The sequence below is a fragment of the Pinus tabuliformis genome, chromosome 6, assembly GCF_031772625.1.
Source record: "Pinus tabuliformis cultivar Carrire ecotype Pingquan chromosome 6, CPIR1, whole genome shotgun sequence".
NCBI classification, from domain to species: domain Eukaryota; kingdom Viridiplantae; phylum Streptophyta; class Pinopsida; order Pinales; family Pinaceae; genus Pinus; species Pinus tabuliformis.
The window spans coordinates 316,367,763-316,384,263 of NC_142292.1; positions in this window are offsets into that span (position 1 = coordinate 316,367,763).

Here is a 16,501-nt window from a genome sequence, read left to right on the forward strand (position 1 = left end):
AAGAAAATACTCTCGGTGTACAGTAGAGGAAAGGAAATCGAATGACACGCAGGGGTCGCGGTCGTGGTCGTGGGTGCGGAGGCAGCAGCCGGCCAAGGAAAAACCCTTAGGAAGAGAGGCATAATGTAAGACATGGAAATCGAGGCAGAGGAAGAAGGACCATACAAACTGTAATCCAGGAAGCTGCACATGCATATCAGGAGGGAACGAATGAGGACATCAGAAGGATCATTCAAAATTTAGAATTCGAGGTCCTAGAAGAGCAGTCCTCATCTGAGACTGAGGAATGGACAGAGTTAATCATGGACCCAGGGAACACAGGGAGTAGGATGACCTTGTACAGGCAGACCTTGCACATGTACTGGGTGCTCAAATGTCTTCTAGCGAAAGCTATGGATCAGGTAGCTACAGAGATGACTGAAATAGCCAACAGAGTGCCTAATTTACAAAAGGAGATGAAAAACTTTCAAACTATTATGAGTGGGCAGAATGATAAACTTGAGGAGATGGCCTAGGTTTTGGCCCAGATTACTGGTATCGACTCAACTTAGGGGGGATGCATGGATATCTCAAAGGACATTGACCAGAACAAGGAAACCAGGAAGAAATGAGGCACCCTGCTTCAGCTATAGTATTTTCAATTTCCCTTATTTAAGTTTTTAATGCTCTTTAATAGTCTAATAGGATGTTTTTGGTGTTCTGTACACATAGCTGGTATGGAGAGACTTGTGAAGTCTTTTTTTTGGAATGCATATAATAGACTAAGGTGCCCAACAGATCTGGTTTCCCTTCGGGGCAGGTTGATGCCACTGATACAATGTATCTGGTCTTTCGTCTTAATATAAATAGAGAAAAAGGCACCATCTTTACCTACAAAAAAAATACTAGATTGTTTTTTTTCATGTAACATTATAACATTAAGTTTTTTAGCATAAATACAAATATGCATATGTGTATGTTTATTTATTTGTTCATGTATTTATTGTTTTTTGTTTTGTTTTTTTGTCTCTCAAATGCAAATATGGACAATAATGATGTCATCTATTATTCCAGAACATTTCACAATATTGTTGGAGCTATAAGTTTTCTTTCCTATCTTTGGAACAAGTTTGATAGAAAACATGGGTTCCATCCTTCTTTTATTGATGATCATATTCGTGAGCTAGATCAAACAAAAACACATGTAAAATACTTATTACATGTGCACTAGAGGGAGTCTAGGAGGAGATCAAGAATGTATTCGTTGGAAAGCGTTAAGTATCATGATAATTATCTTGTTGATTTGAATTGGTGCTACCTTTGTCATCAATCTGGTTGTGTTTTGGAAGAGGCCACTCCATAGATGACTTTTGATGGAGTGTTTGAAGTTCAATTTTGTAGTGGAATTATTTGATGTAAAGAAAACAAAAGATATATTTTAAGACTCAATATTCTTTTAGTGGCTACAATGTTGGTGAAATTGATTTTTTTTTCTTGTTGTTGTTTTTATGTACAAAATTGTATATCTATGGTCTTAAAATGTCCTAATATGTTGTTCTTCTTTAAATCCAATGTGTGCAATTTAGATGTTTTTTTTGCATTTATGATCCTTTGCTCCAATGGTAGTGTTACTATTTTATTTTTTTCTCTTGCATTTGTGATTGTTGTGGTCTTTTGTGTGGATCCCTTCACTTTGTGTTTTTTAATTGAATCTTGAGATAAGAAATTGATTGAAATAATTTAAAAGGTTGTCCATGCAATAGTATATGGATGGGTCATAAAAATTTCCAGATGTATATTTTTTATTATAACATGAATGTCTTTATAATTCAAGTAATTTGTTTTTAAAATTGAATTGTAATAAATCAGCCTAGATCCTTATTCCTAGATCTATCAAGTGTTGAGAGGGATCAAATCTCTCCAGGTGTGAACCTCTTTTTTGAGTGAAAAACTTCAGGAAATGTTTGCACCTAGAGATATTTGATCCCTCTTGATGGTCGATAGATCATGAATTAAGATGGATTTAGGCTGGTTATATATACTATATAATGTCTATATTTGTATCTATGTGTCTCTATCTTATTACTTCTCTCTATCTCACTCCCAAAACATACACACACTCTCTCTCCATATCTATTTGTCTCTCTCCCAAGTCCCTCTTCCTCTCACACTCTCTCTTCCCCTTCTCTCTCTCTCTCTATCTCTCTTCTCCTTCTCTCCCTCTCTCTCTCTTCCTTCCCGCTCACCTATCTCCCTCACTCTCTCTCCACCTCTCCCTTTTCACTCCCTCTCTCTCTCAACCTTTCTCCCTCTATGTCTTTATTATTACCTCTCTCTCTCTCCCCCCATCCAACTCCATATCTCTCTCCTTCTCTCTATTGAGTCCTCTCTCCCTCTCCCACCTCCCTCTGTCTCAAACCCCCATCTCCCTCTCTCTCTCTCTCTCTCTCTCTCTCTCTCTCCCTCTCTCTCTCTCTCTCTCCACCTATATCTATCTATGTCTTTATTTTTTCATCCCTCTCTTCCTCTCCAACCCCATCTCTTTCTCTCTCCCTCTCTGTCCCACCTCCATCTCTCTCTCCCCTTCTCTCTCTCTCTCTCTCCCCCTATTTTAAATTTGATCTCATTGTATTGTGTTTATGAAAGTATCTAATCTGAAAAAACTCAATTGGTTGTAAAATATTAAACCTATATTTTGGATCAATCATACCAAAGAAAATACAATAATGAAAATCTTAAAAGAATCATCCACTATCTTTCCGCTATTATTGTTAGTCCCTTTTCTTTCTCTCATCGCTTCTATCCTTAGTTAAGATAGATATGTGATGGTTCTTAATCATATTATTTATATTATGTAAATTTCAAATCTTCATATATAAAAGTATTCTCTTTTGTAATTTTATTAAAACCTTGATTTAATTTCTATGAGAATATTTTTAGTAGTCATGATGATGGAGGGTTTAGATATATCTCATAAATAATTATAACCTTTTACCTTTTAGATTTAATTAAAATATTTTATAAAATTAAATTAAAATAAAATATTTTGATTGTGAAATAAGCCATAGTTTTTGGGCATGTGGTATTTATAAGCCATGGTATTGGCCCATGGTATTGTATCCAAGCCTATTTACACATAAATAATATCCATGGTAAAGTGGGGATGAATATCTATAGTTAAGAATCTTGTCTTATTTTTATAAAATATTTTGATTTTGAATAAGTTATGGTTTTTGGGCATCTAGTGTTGAAAAGCCATGGTATTGGCCCATAGTATTGTAACAAAGTTCATTCACAAGTTCATAATATCAATGGCATGGTGAGTGTCAATATCCATAGTCAATAATCACATCATATTGTTACAAAATATTTTGATTGTGAAATAGGTTATGATTTTTGGGCATGTGGTATTGATAAGCCATGGTATTAGCCCACTGTATTGTAAGAAAGCCTATTTGCAAGTTAATAATATCTATGGTAAAGTGGGGGTGAATATCCATAGTTGAAAATCCTGCCATATTGTTATAAAATATTTTGATTATGAAATAAGTTATGATTTTTAGGCATGTGGTATTGATAAGCCATGGTAATGGCCCATGGTATTGTAAAAAAACCTAGTCACAAGTTAATAGCGAAAAATGGAGAACCTCAACCTGGAAAGGGAGGTCTCAACCTATGGTGGTTTAAGGCTGACCATCAACCAAAGGCATGCTCAGGGGTATTTTTGTCTATGGCTACAACTCTGAATTTAGTAGGGCAGGTTGTGGCTCAAGCTCACTTGATGTGGCTTTGAAGCTTGTAGATGACCATCACTTCCCCCCCATCAAATACAAGGTGAGATGATGGAGAAAACTCAACTGCAAGACTTTTCCATACTCTAGAAGAAATTTTGACATATGATTGAAATATCTTCTTGGTTGTTGAAGCCCATTGCCAAGAAGCGATCCATCCAAGATGAATCTTTGTCCTTGCAGGAAGCTTATTTTTGAAGCATCTATGTGAAGAATGAGTATGCTGGCCACAATGATTGCATAGATGAATATAAAAATAGTGATCTTTAATATGCCCAACTTAGTCATAATGTTGGCATTTAACATTTTATTATTGTTTTTGTGGAAGAGGAACATAACCTTGAACATCTGAAGGTGTACTGTCATGAAGGAATCCAACGCTCTGAAACTAAATGGGTTTTGAGTAATATGGAATATGAAAGGAGACATCCTTGTCATATCCAATACCAATTCTGTTCTCGTTATGGACAAGATCTTCCCAAGGTCTAACAATGGGATTGGGAAGTGCAAATTGAACTTGTACATCTGCATGTAACTCTACTACTTCATTGGGAACTGGATCTGAATAAATTGTAACATTATTCACTTTTTGTTTATGGGAGCCTGTTTCAATGTTATAAATAGAAACAGGTTCAAAATGATGACTCCATTGTTGTAATTTTTCTTGCTGAAGCTGAGATTCAAAAAAACTCTATCTTTCCTTGTGCACCTTGAAGATAAAATTGAATATAAAAAATAGTGTCCTTGTTGATCTTCACTATCCCATCAGCAATAGAGAGTGTCAGAGTATTTAGTAACTCTAATACATCATCAACTTTGAATATTTACTCATTGTCAAAAATCTGATCACAACATAATTGAAACACACACTCTCTCTCAGTAGCCTCAAATTTGAGTGTTGAGAATTTTGGTACACTGGGTAGAGACACTTATCTTATTTGTTTGAATAAATTGGTCTCATACACTTCTTTATTTAAAGGAAATTCACACATGTCACTTTACTTTCATGGAATACGCCTCCCTTAGCAGTTGGCACTTTTACTACACAACACTATTCTGTGTGGAGGCACGAATAAGAACACACCTTTTATTTAGCTTGGAAATGATGTTTATGAAAAGGTAGAGGCCACTTTCCTATGATGTGCTAGCACCTAGCACTTTTACTACATGACAACATTATTCTGTGTGGAGGTACGAATAAGAACACACCCTTTTTTTTTAGCTTGGGAATGATGTCTATGAAAAGGAAGAGGCCACTTTTTTGAGTTGTGCTAATGAGGTTTCTCTTTCTTTAGCCTATGACGATAATGTCCATGCTACCAACAAATTAGCTAGAAAACGTTAGAGAGTTCCTCTCATCAACCCTTATTCTTAGTCGCCCAAATTTGACATTTTCTAGGAGAAGACAAGATAATTTTTATGTCTGCAAGACTGAGCTCTTGTTTGTCAGCAATGCAATGTTTCAATATGTTATATTAATAATATTGTAGCTTCCCATTAAATATTTTTAGTGACAAAGATTAAGGTTTGACTTGAACCTTCGAACAATGGACAATGGACATCATGACTGTGTGGACAGCATGACAATGGACAACGTGACTATGGATAGTGTGACAGTGGATAACGTGAAGGCGCCCCAATGTGATATGGAGGTAGTAGAGGGTTGGAGTATTAAAAACACAGTATTAAAAATGCAACGCATATGACTGTTGGGTAGAGGACTATGGTATGCAGTGGCACCATAGTGGTATGCAGTGGTAAAAAACTATAGTGTGGTATGCAAAAAAATGCATTTATTAAAGCGCAATTAATACATGATGATTATATGCCAAAGAGGTATTGGAGAAGGTGTGGGTCTGCTGCAAAGTGGGGAGAGATAGCATATGGTGGTTGGTAAGCAGTGTATCAAAGGATGCCTGCAATACGTATGACTATGGGAGCAACACAACCATGACAAACAAGGAGTATGTGTTAAATATAACATTGTGTAAGTTTACATAGGAGCTTTTGCACTAGCGTTATATGTATTAACAAAAAGCTTAACACAATCTCCCTGTAAGGTAAAGCCAGAAAGGCCGAGTGGTGGTGTATTGCTCGAGCTTGGTCTCAGTCCAATTTTCATTCATGAAACAAAACAACCAACATATTCTTCAAGAACCTCAACTCATAAATAATGGAGCAATGCTTGCACATAATACATAACACTGAATCATATAAATAAGGATATCACACATTCAATGCAACATTTACTTTCCATCACGGCCCATACAACTACCGCACAATAAGAAAACAAGATTGGAGCCATCACATACCAAATAGTGTCCACTCTAGAGTTGAACGAGAGAGGTTTGATTCAACATCATATTGAGACCATGGCCTATCATCCTAGTGCAATAACATATTCACCTCAACTCAACTCCAAGGCTCTAAATTCAGGAAAAGGGATAGGGAATAATGGTAGGGAAAGAAATGAGGACAATGACGGGAGTTATAACACAAAAATGCTAATTTGGGGCTGTCTATGATACCAGGTTAGACATACATGGAATGCGAGGAGACATGAATGATAAAGTAGGTAAATTTCATTTCTTATTAACTTAGATGTATATTTATAATACATTGGAGTGACCGTTGGATTCCATATTCCAAGGTCTCTTGGACTCCCTTTGACTACTCCCAATCCACACCAACCCTTAGAGGATTAGGTGTCTAACACCTCGCAAGAGTTTTGTTGTCTCATTGTGCATGCTCATTGATTCATACATCTGCTCTACAACTTCTTCAACATTTAGCATTTTCTTTCAGTTTCCATGATTCAGTTGTCATCCTATTGTTATCATGGTGTGCACAGGCTTATTTTCTAGCGAGGGCTTTTAACAGTGAGATCATTTAACCAGCTAACTCGAATTTTTCACCTTATTCGATTTGTTGTGACAATATTCTAATTTTTTGGGGTTTATGCTACAAGAATGGGTACCAGTGGTCTTTTCCATCCCAAAGTTCGACTACCCATCTCGTTCAACTCTCCTTTCCTTTACATGGCTCAAGTAAATAATTAATTTGTGTGCACATATATTCTTTTATGAGTAAAGACCAACTAGTAGGTTTTTAAAATGTTTTTCTTGCCCCTTTTTATTATTATTGTAGGAGAGTCTCCTTTGCACGTTTCAGACGATTATATGAAAGGTATGCCACTAGAGTTCCAGCCCTTAGCAAGACGGCCTCCAGAAATTCTATGTGTGATTGTAATGTCTAAGGATGTAAAACCATGCCTTCTTGTGTCATGGGTTTATGTTATATTTCACATCGTCTCTACCCATAGTTCTTGAAGGGTTTATGTTCCCAGTTATATGGTTTTTTAGCTCATATGGATTTCGTATGGGGTTTCTTCTCTAAGTTTAAATATGGTTAGTTAATGGTCGTAACCAAAAGTGGTTATATGTCTCCCTAACAGACTCTCGGCCCTACTTGGATGCAAGAGAGAAGACATTTGTTTTGTTTCTTTGAACTTAAGGGTCACTCGAGCCAGATCATGGACACATGTTATTATCTTTGTTCATAAGTTTTGTATCTTTCAAGTTAATTTTTCTGAAATTTGTTACCTTTAACAAGTTTTTGTATTCACTAGAATGTATTAATATTGAAAGGTTTACTTCCATGCTTTGCTTAAGCTTTCTCAGAAATGTGAAATTGCGTTTATTGTACTGAAATTGTTTACATAAATGTTATACTGTGTTCATTACTTACTATGAGATTTTAATGAATAGAATTTAACTATTGTTCTCATTCTTGCTTGCATATAGGAAATAGAGTTCTGCTGGTTTATTGTTTACTCGTAATATGATTAGGGCTCTACCTACTAGGGATTGTTCCTCAACTGTAAGAAAATGGCCTATCTAGGGAACTAACCTGAAATCCTCAGTCCCTCTACTACTGTATATTAACATTTTAGTTCTATCCTATATGGTAAACAAACTCCCATGAAGTTGGGTTCGTAAGAAATTTCGCCCCATCCCCTCAAGAAAATTTGAAACCCCACACCAATTGTACTTAGAAAGATTACATTTATTCTTCATAGTTATGCATTATAATCTTTTTTGGTATCCCTAAGTATAGTACTCAATGGGTTACACCTGGTGATATTCAATGTTTGCTTTCACTTTGGATTAGTAAAAGAATACACAGTTTTGAACAACACAATTTAGACCCTTTTTTAATGTTTTAATTACTAGTGATGAGAGTATCTATCCATAACAGAGTCACATACACAAAAGCAACATCCTTTTGTTAATTTCTACATAAAATAGCATAGTCATGTAATTTTGATTCATATGAGTTGCACAAAAAATTATACAGTTATGTAATTTTCATTCATATCAGTTCTATAGAAAATAACATAGTCATGTAACTTTCATTCATATGAGTAATATCCTTGTGTCATTTCCTACATAAATTAATGCACAAAATTCACTAGTCTTATATAAATACCATTTTTTTTTAAATTACTAACACAAGTACCAAGCTATAAATACTTATCTATTCCCAAAATTGTCTACCACAAGATTATGGAATGGAGGATGCTCCTCCCAACTTGTGAGAACCAGAATAAAACCTGGTGCTCCCCTTGAGCCAATTTCATGCTAAAAAACAATGACACCAACTTGTCTCTTGACGACCTAGTCCCAACTGGCTTCGGCCACTGACAATTATTAAGTTCCACTGGCCATCCAATTTGAGAACTCGTATTTGGTTTGCTCTTTTTTCATGTCCTCCCAGACCCTGCAAAACCAAAAAAGCAACATCCTTCTCCTCTCTCCCTCAAGTTCCCAATACCCTATTGGCCTCCCAGAGTTAATTTTCCCTAGAGAGGGAAAGGGCAACTAACTGCCAACCAAGGGGCGTCACACCAAGACACTAGTGGCAAGAGTCTCAGAGGTGGTGATATATATCGGGGGTCCCTACAAGCCCCCTCATTCTCATAATACATCCCAAGTCGGGTCCATAATAATGAGATCTAGTATCACTGTAATACAACCTCACAATTGTTATTAACAATAACAATATTAATTAATAATAATAATAATAACAACAACAAAAATGATTTTAAAATGATTAATTATTTAACTATTTTAATTTAATTTAAAATCTATATAAATCAATTTCTTAACTATATTAAAATTAATTATGAATAATTAATATTAATTTATTATCATTATCATTATATAATTATATTAAATTTAATTATTAGTAATATTAATATTAATATATAAATTACATTAATTAACATTATTTATATTAATGAAACAATATTAATAAATAATATTAATAATTAGTGGTTTATTATTATTATTATTTATTATAAATAATGAATTAATGAGTTATTTATTTATTGAATTAATAAATAATGGATAATAAATTAACTATTTAATAAATGAAGATCAACCACACTGGTTGGTTCGAAACGTGTCGGCTAAAATCTTCCAATGTGATTTCTTCCGAAAATGTTTTCAAATTATTAAATTAACTATTTAATAGATGGATTAATTAATAATGAATGAAAAAAAAAAAAAATCAATTGTTAATATAATAATAAGCCACATTTTCCAAGTGATGAATTCATGTACTAGTCGGTAAACTTATATCAAATCTTGAAATTGATTACAACATTTGTTAATATTATTATTAAATAATTAATTTATATTACACAATTTAAAATTAAACAATTTACTATTAAATTAAATTAAATAGCATTTAATATGGAATATTAATTAGTATAAATTAATAATTATTATTTATTATAATGATAATAATAATATTTTTATTACAGTGTTTTTTTCTATTATTATTTCTATTGTTATATATTTATCAATGGTAGATATAAATGAAGCTTTTAGTCATATTAACCACATTAAGAATATTAATGTAATTATGTTAATCATAAATGCTTAGTGATTCATGAACTTAACATGATTGTGTGTTACCCCAAAAAAAAATCCTAAAATTTACTTGTACAATTACTTAGTTTGAATATAAATATTGCATTTATTATAATATTACCTATGTATTTTTTTAATTTAAAAAAATAGATTTTAATACTATTATGTTTAAAATATTAGATTAATCTTACTGAGTTTAAAATGTTAGTTTTTATAATATTAAATTTAACATTATGATATTATATTTTTATAGTTAATTTATTAATATTGTATTCTTCTCAATCTTGAATAATTTCAGATGAGGACCCTAAATTATTTGAGAGTTACATTGGTTGAAACCATAGTAACGTGGGTTTCTTATTGAAAATCTGATAAAAAAGTAAAAAGGATTTAATTCCCTATTCCTTTTTCTGTTTTACACCATGTCGGTAAATAATTATAATAAACATACCTTTTTCGGTTAATTTATCTCTGCGTTTTTGTTAATAGTAAAGTTTTAAATTTTATTATTTAGGTTGATTTTTTTTGGTTTCATTACTTCAATTAAAATAATATTACATTTGATAGGGTTGTGTTAGATTTTATATAATAATACTAATATATTTACTAATATAAATGTGATTGATAAAAGGTGAAAAAAAAAAAATTATCTATTTTGCACTTGGGTATTTACCTTTGTGATCGGGATGGATGGCTTGTGGCCTCCCCACCTTGGTTCAAACTCCTTCTTGCATGTATCAATGTTGCTCTGCTACTCATATTGTGTGTAAATCATGCTTTTGTAAATATGTACATTGCGAATTCAATCTCGCTTTGTAAATATATGTAAATTGTGAATCTCGCTTTTGTAAATATATGTAAATTGTGAATCTTGGGTTAATACAGCGTCTTCTAGAAAAACTCACCCACCCTCATTTTTTTTTTGAAAAAAAATATCTATTAATGTTAATAATATAATTATAATCATTATATTTTGATCAATAAAAATCAGTTAACAAATGAATAAAAAATTATATAATAATACTAATACATTTATATGATAAAAGAGTGAAAAATAATCTCTATTAATGTTATAGTAATATAATTATAATAATCCTATTTTGATAAATAAAAATCACTTAACAAATGAATAAAATTTATATAAGAATACCAATACATTTATATTAGTAAATGTAATTGACAAAAATGAAAAATAATATCCATATATATTAGTAATATGATTATGATAATCATATTTTGAATGATAAAAATCACTTAACAAATGAATAAGAATGAATCATAATTATTCGCTCTAAGTTCGGGTCATGTGATTGGCAGCGGCAGGGATATTTGCCTATGGGTCATCGGAGGGCCGTACCGAGTCACGGGGAATGAATAAGGATTACGTGTTTTGGTTGGTTTATCATTATAAGTTAACGATATTAAACTTTATTCTTATGTTTTAAAATATTTCCCAAATTTTCAATCTTATTCAAGTTAACCGTCGGAGGCTATCCGATGACCCCACCGCAGAATTAAAACTTATCATTTTGATTAGAATTATATATATATCTATGTTTCGGATAAAAAGATAATTTTATAATTTATTTAATTAAATTTTTGTTTATTTTAAATTTATTGAAAAAAAAATTAAATCAAAATATGGCCAAAATTATTTTTCTCTCCAAATTAATTAATTTTATGAAATTTCAATTATAATAGTGTATAAAAAAAACACACATTTAAATTCACAAATTAATTAGTGAAATAATTAGAATAAATAGAAAAAAACTAAATTTAAATGAAAAGAACAAAGAAAAATCACTTTCTTAATTATCTAGGATTCTCATACATCAAGTGAATTATTCCTTTATTAGAAATAATACTTATCTAATATATTCATCTAGATCATTTTTAGTTCTCTTAAATAAAGGTCAACTTTATCAATCATAGTTAACCATGGTTTACTAATCAACTCGGATGTTGGCCATCTAATAGCACAACCACATGGATAAAGTGGTTGATATAGGCCATCAACATCATTTTCCACCTTTTATATAGCAACTAGTGCTATTATAAGTGGAAAATGACATCTATTGGCATATATCAATCACTTTATTAATGAGATTGTGCTAGTTCCTAGAGATTTTTATGATTTTAAGAGTTATTATTTTTTCCTAATTTACTTAATTATTTAAAAAATTTTAATATTAGATTAATTTTGATCTATACAATTTTAGATAGTTTGATTAATTTTTATTTATAATAATTTTATTCAAATAGTAAAAAAAAAAGCAGGAAATATTGAATAAAACATATTATAATTCATCATTATAAACATATTATAATTGATGATGAAAATTCAATTAGTAAAACATAACTATAAAAAAAATTGAACATTTCACCATATGGATTGAGATATGGCAATAACAAACCCTACAATCCAACAATTTTTTTTCATAAGGTGTTCAAATTTGACCGTTTTCAATCTATTCAATTATTGCTTATTAACTTGAACTTACTTCATAAGATCATCAATATCCTTAGTAGAATTTCTTAATCATTATGAAAATTGAATCAAAACTTAGTCTTCCTACCTAGTATTATCCCAAAACATAGTTGAAATTTTTTTTCATGGATTCAATTTTTTCATTGAAAAGTTGTGAGACACTTTCTATATAATTTTACATACAAACTTTCTCTCTAATATCAATGTTGCTTAATATTTCAAGATTTATTTGACTTGTTTAATGCAACAATTTTTGTGAATGAACACTCATGCACAATTTGTTGAATAGAGAAGAGCACCTTTTAAGAAAAATTCCTATTATTCTTTAGTAGATCTTTTGAAGCTCATTCGAGTGTATTAAAAAAGCCTTAAATAATGGATGTCAAGTGTTTGTTTGATTAGATTCATTAGATATTGAAAATAAATAGTCTTTAGGTTAACACTCTCAAAACCATAATCACCACTTTTAAACTAAGTGATTTGGCACTAAGTAATATTCAAGTTGATATTGCTACATTCTATGACATTTTCAAGTTTTAAGCTTTTGAATCACACCCAACTAATGTAACAAGAAGGCTCACACTTACAAATATTTTAATTTACTAAATTTTACCAAGACTAGTCTTTCATGGCACATAAATCTATTCCCGATAAAAGGAGACTAACTTAATAGTTTAAACAATTCTGACAATTAATATATCCCAATTTATTGAAAAAACTATAAGCGATTTATTTTTTTAATTCATAAATATAGAACATTTAGTTTTTTATATTATTTAACCATGCATTATTAAAAACTAAAATATTTTATATCATCATAAATGTTAGATTAATAATCACCCATTTAAGATGAAAGTCATTATAAGTTTTTATTATGTGAATGATTGAATGTGAATTTGTGGCTATATGTAGCAGTCTTGTATTATAGGTGCCAATGAGTCATAGCAGTCTTGTGCGTTAAAGTTTATCCTATCATGAAGCTCTAACTCAATGCAAGACTCTAAAGTAAACACTATTTATTTTTGCGGGGTGGAGGGTGGGGGTGTCAAAGTTGTAAGATAGAATGGGAGAGGGATTGTCATGATAGATTGTGGTTGTCTATATATCATTAAAGGTTTCCTCTGCAACCCACCTTGAAAATTAAAACTTGACAGACCTTAATGCCCTGCTAACTATTAAATCATGACATAGTAATTTTAATTTTATATTTATTGTAATATTAAATTTATTAATGGTCAAAATGAATTAGAGTGTAAACTTTAAGTTTTTTTACCCTTAGGAATATGAGGGAAAACCAAGTCTGGCATTGGATTTTGGCATTGAAGAGCTGCCGATCTAGAGTGTTGTTTTTTCACAGAATCTATCTTGCAAAATGGAAATCACACCCTAATTTAGACTACTCATTTATTAGCACCACTCTGACCTGTCCAGAATTGTAAAAACTGAATGACCAAAACACAGGGTTATCCTGAATTCAAAAAAACAAAATGGATTTTTTTTCCACTTTATCATGAATTTTTTGTCAATCAAATTCATCTAACTCGAAGGCCTAAAATTGTTATTAACTCAATTCATCTAACTCAGAATCCTGAGATTGTTATTAATCAAATTCATCTAGCTCAGAGACCTCAACAAAAAAAATAGTAAGCACTCCATGGCATGGAATTAGATCGATTCCAACTAGTCCATACATTTCTTTGTATTCAAGTGGACATCTTAGATGGAATTTTAGTTATGAAAGTAATGTAAATGAACTATTTTTGGCTTGGTCTTATCTCTCAGTAATCAAACAACATTTTAACTTACATAATAAAATAAACATTTATATAACAATTGCTACCATATATTTTATAATTTATGAAAACTTAATAGATTCATATAACTTGGTAGATTAAAAAGTAAAATTTTGTTCGATATTCAAGGAAACTTAACATCTGGAATTTTGCATTGAACATGATGACTTAAATCCTACTTACATTGGCCACTTGTTCAAATCCCTTATTCCAATAATGAATAACAACATAATATGAAAATATGTAAGTTTTTCCTATCACCATTCATAAAACTTATCAATATGTATGTAGTTATGAAAATATTGTCGTGATATCGGGCATGTATCAATGTACATAAATAGTGCCAGATGTATTTGTCATCATATGTGTTTCTTTTGACTTGATATTTGCAACAAATTATGCAGCTTGAAGGTTATGTCATGGTTTATTTATTTTTACCCCTCACTCCTCTACAAAGCACAACTCTATTACGAATCAACTTCTGCTTCAACTTACAATGACAACAATTTTCATCTTCACTTTTCAATGGATGATCCCTAGAGAAGGGCCTATGATGGCCAACCTCTGGTGAGCAAGGAAGGAATGGTTGTGGTGATATAGACTGCTCCAATCTAGGTCTCTATGTTGCAGTATGTGCATAGAACACAGAGAAAAATGAGGGAAAAAAAAAACTAAAAATCAATGGTACATTGGTTATACCTATATGAGAGCTCCATCATGCAAACACAGTGAGTCTGCGAGGTGTCCAAGCAACCAAATACTGCTAGAATTTCACAGATGATTGACGATGGATTTATCTGAACACAACAAAACCAACTTAAAATTATGCGTCAAGAGGAGCAATGCGATTGATTGTATATGATATATGTAAGAGGGATAGACTAAACCCTGGGGATTTATGTTATCTACATCTCTATAACAATAAACTGTTTGGATACAAAGATTTGAGCATGAGCAAGATGGAGTTTCATTTGTGTACTTTACCATTAGTTATGAGACTCTGTTTAGCAAGAGTTTCATCTTTGTATTTTGTCATTGGCTATGAGACCCTATTGTAGCAAGATGTGATAGAAATATCTTACCTCAAAAGAGGTAAGCATCAACATGTTGTCTCATTTAATATGATTTTTCATTTCAAGCATCTTAGAAAAATGAATAAGGAAGAAAATTGGGATGGGTAGTGTTACAACCATATTAATTTGAGACTCCATTTCCCCAACCTATTATCCTTAGATGTTTGTCTCTAATGAAATGGTTTTTTGTAGGTTTTATCAATTTATCTATTATGGAGTAATAAACCTAAGCCAAAAAACCATCCTAAGCAACTAGTATAGAAACCCAATTGGTTATGAAGAGGAAGACATGTATCGACCACTTACCTAAAACTATTAAATGGGGGTGGAAAAAATAGAAGAATGTTTTGAAGGTTGCAGGGGAATTAGAGTAGATTGTAGAAGCAGTTGAGGAAACTAACTACGTCGATGTTGCATAAGAAACCACCACAGAAACCTAACTAGTTAAAAATAAGAAGGGTATTGGCCACTTACAAGGTAAGACTCCTCACATTAAACCCTTATTTCAAAATAAACCTTCCTATGTTACATTATTGAAGATTAGTTAGAGAATAAGGAGGATGAACAAGAGGTTATCTCAAGAATTAGTTATTGCCCAAGACAAAATGAAATACTCCATAGCCAAAGAAAACTTATACACTTTGGTCCATGCTATTGAGGAGCAATGTAAAGGGGAACAACCACATTCCCTTGACTTATCCAATTATAATGTTACGTTTAGATCAAAACTCATTTTTCATTCCAAGACAATGAGTATGATTTAAGTTGTTGATCATTACATAACAATGTTTGAAAGAAAATAATGTAATTCTCAGAATAATCATATAAATGAAATGAAAATGATAGGAATTATAAATAGAAAATATGAATTATAGATTAATTTATAAGAAATGAGTAGAAAGAAGGTTAACCATCAATGTTGTATGTGTTTGTTAATTACATAATTAATAAATTACTCAAAGGGCTAACGAGCATTAATAAGCATATATTATATATTTAGTAATTCCTATATCTGAAAATAAATTTTGATGAATTTTATGCTATTTGATTTTTTATTTTTTTTTAATAAAACCTATCTGATTCTATCATTTGTTTATGGTCGAAACATATCTTTTTCATTGTCATCAATTGAATAAAATCGATAGCTTCTCTTCATATATTTCTCATGTTTCTTCCACTTTCCATCTCCCCAATTTCATACATAGCCTGAGCATAAGGTAACAATGGCTTCTCTTTATATAGTGCTCATTCTTATTCCACTTTTCATCTCCCAAATTTCAGAGATAGCCTGAGCATAAGGTAACAAAAAGCATAACAAGGATTTCTCAAGAAGGATGTGTGCCTAATCTAGCAAATTGAGCGAACAATTGGGCATCTATGTGTACCACAGGGTCCAGGGGATAGCGACGAGAGTTGGGGGATCATGGAAATATTTGATAGT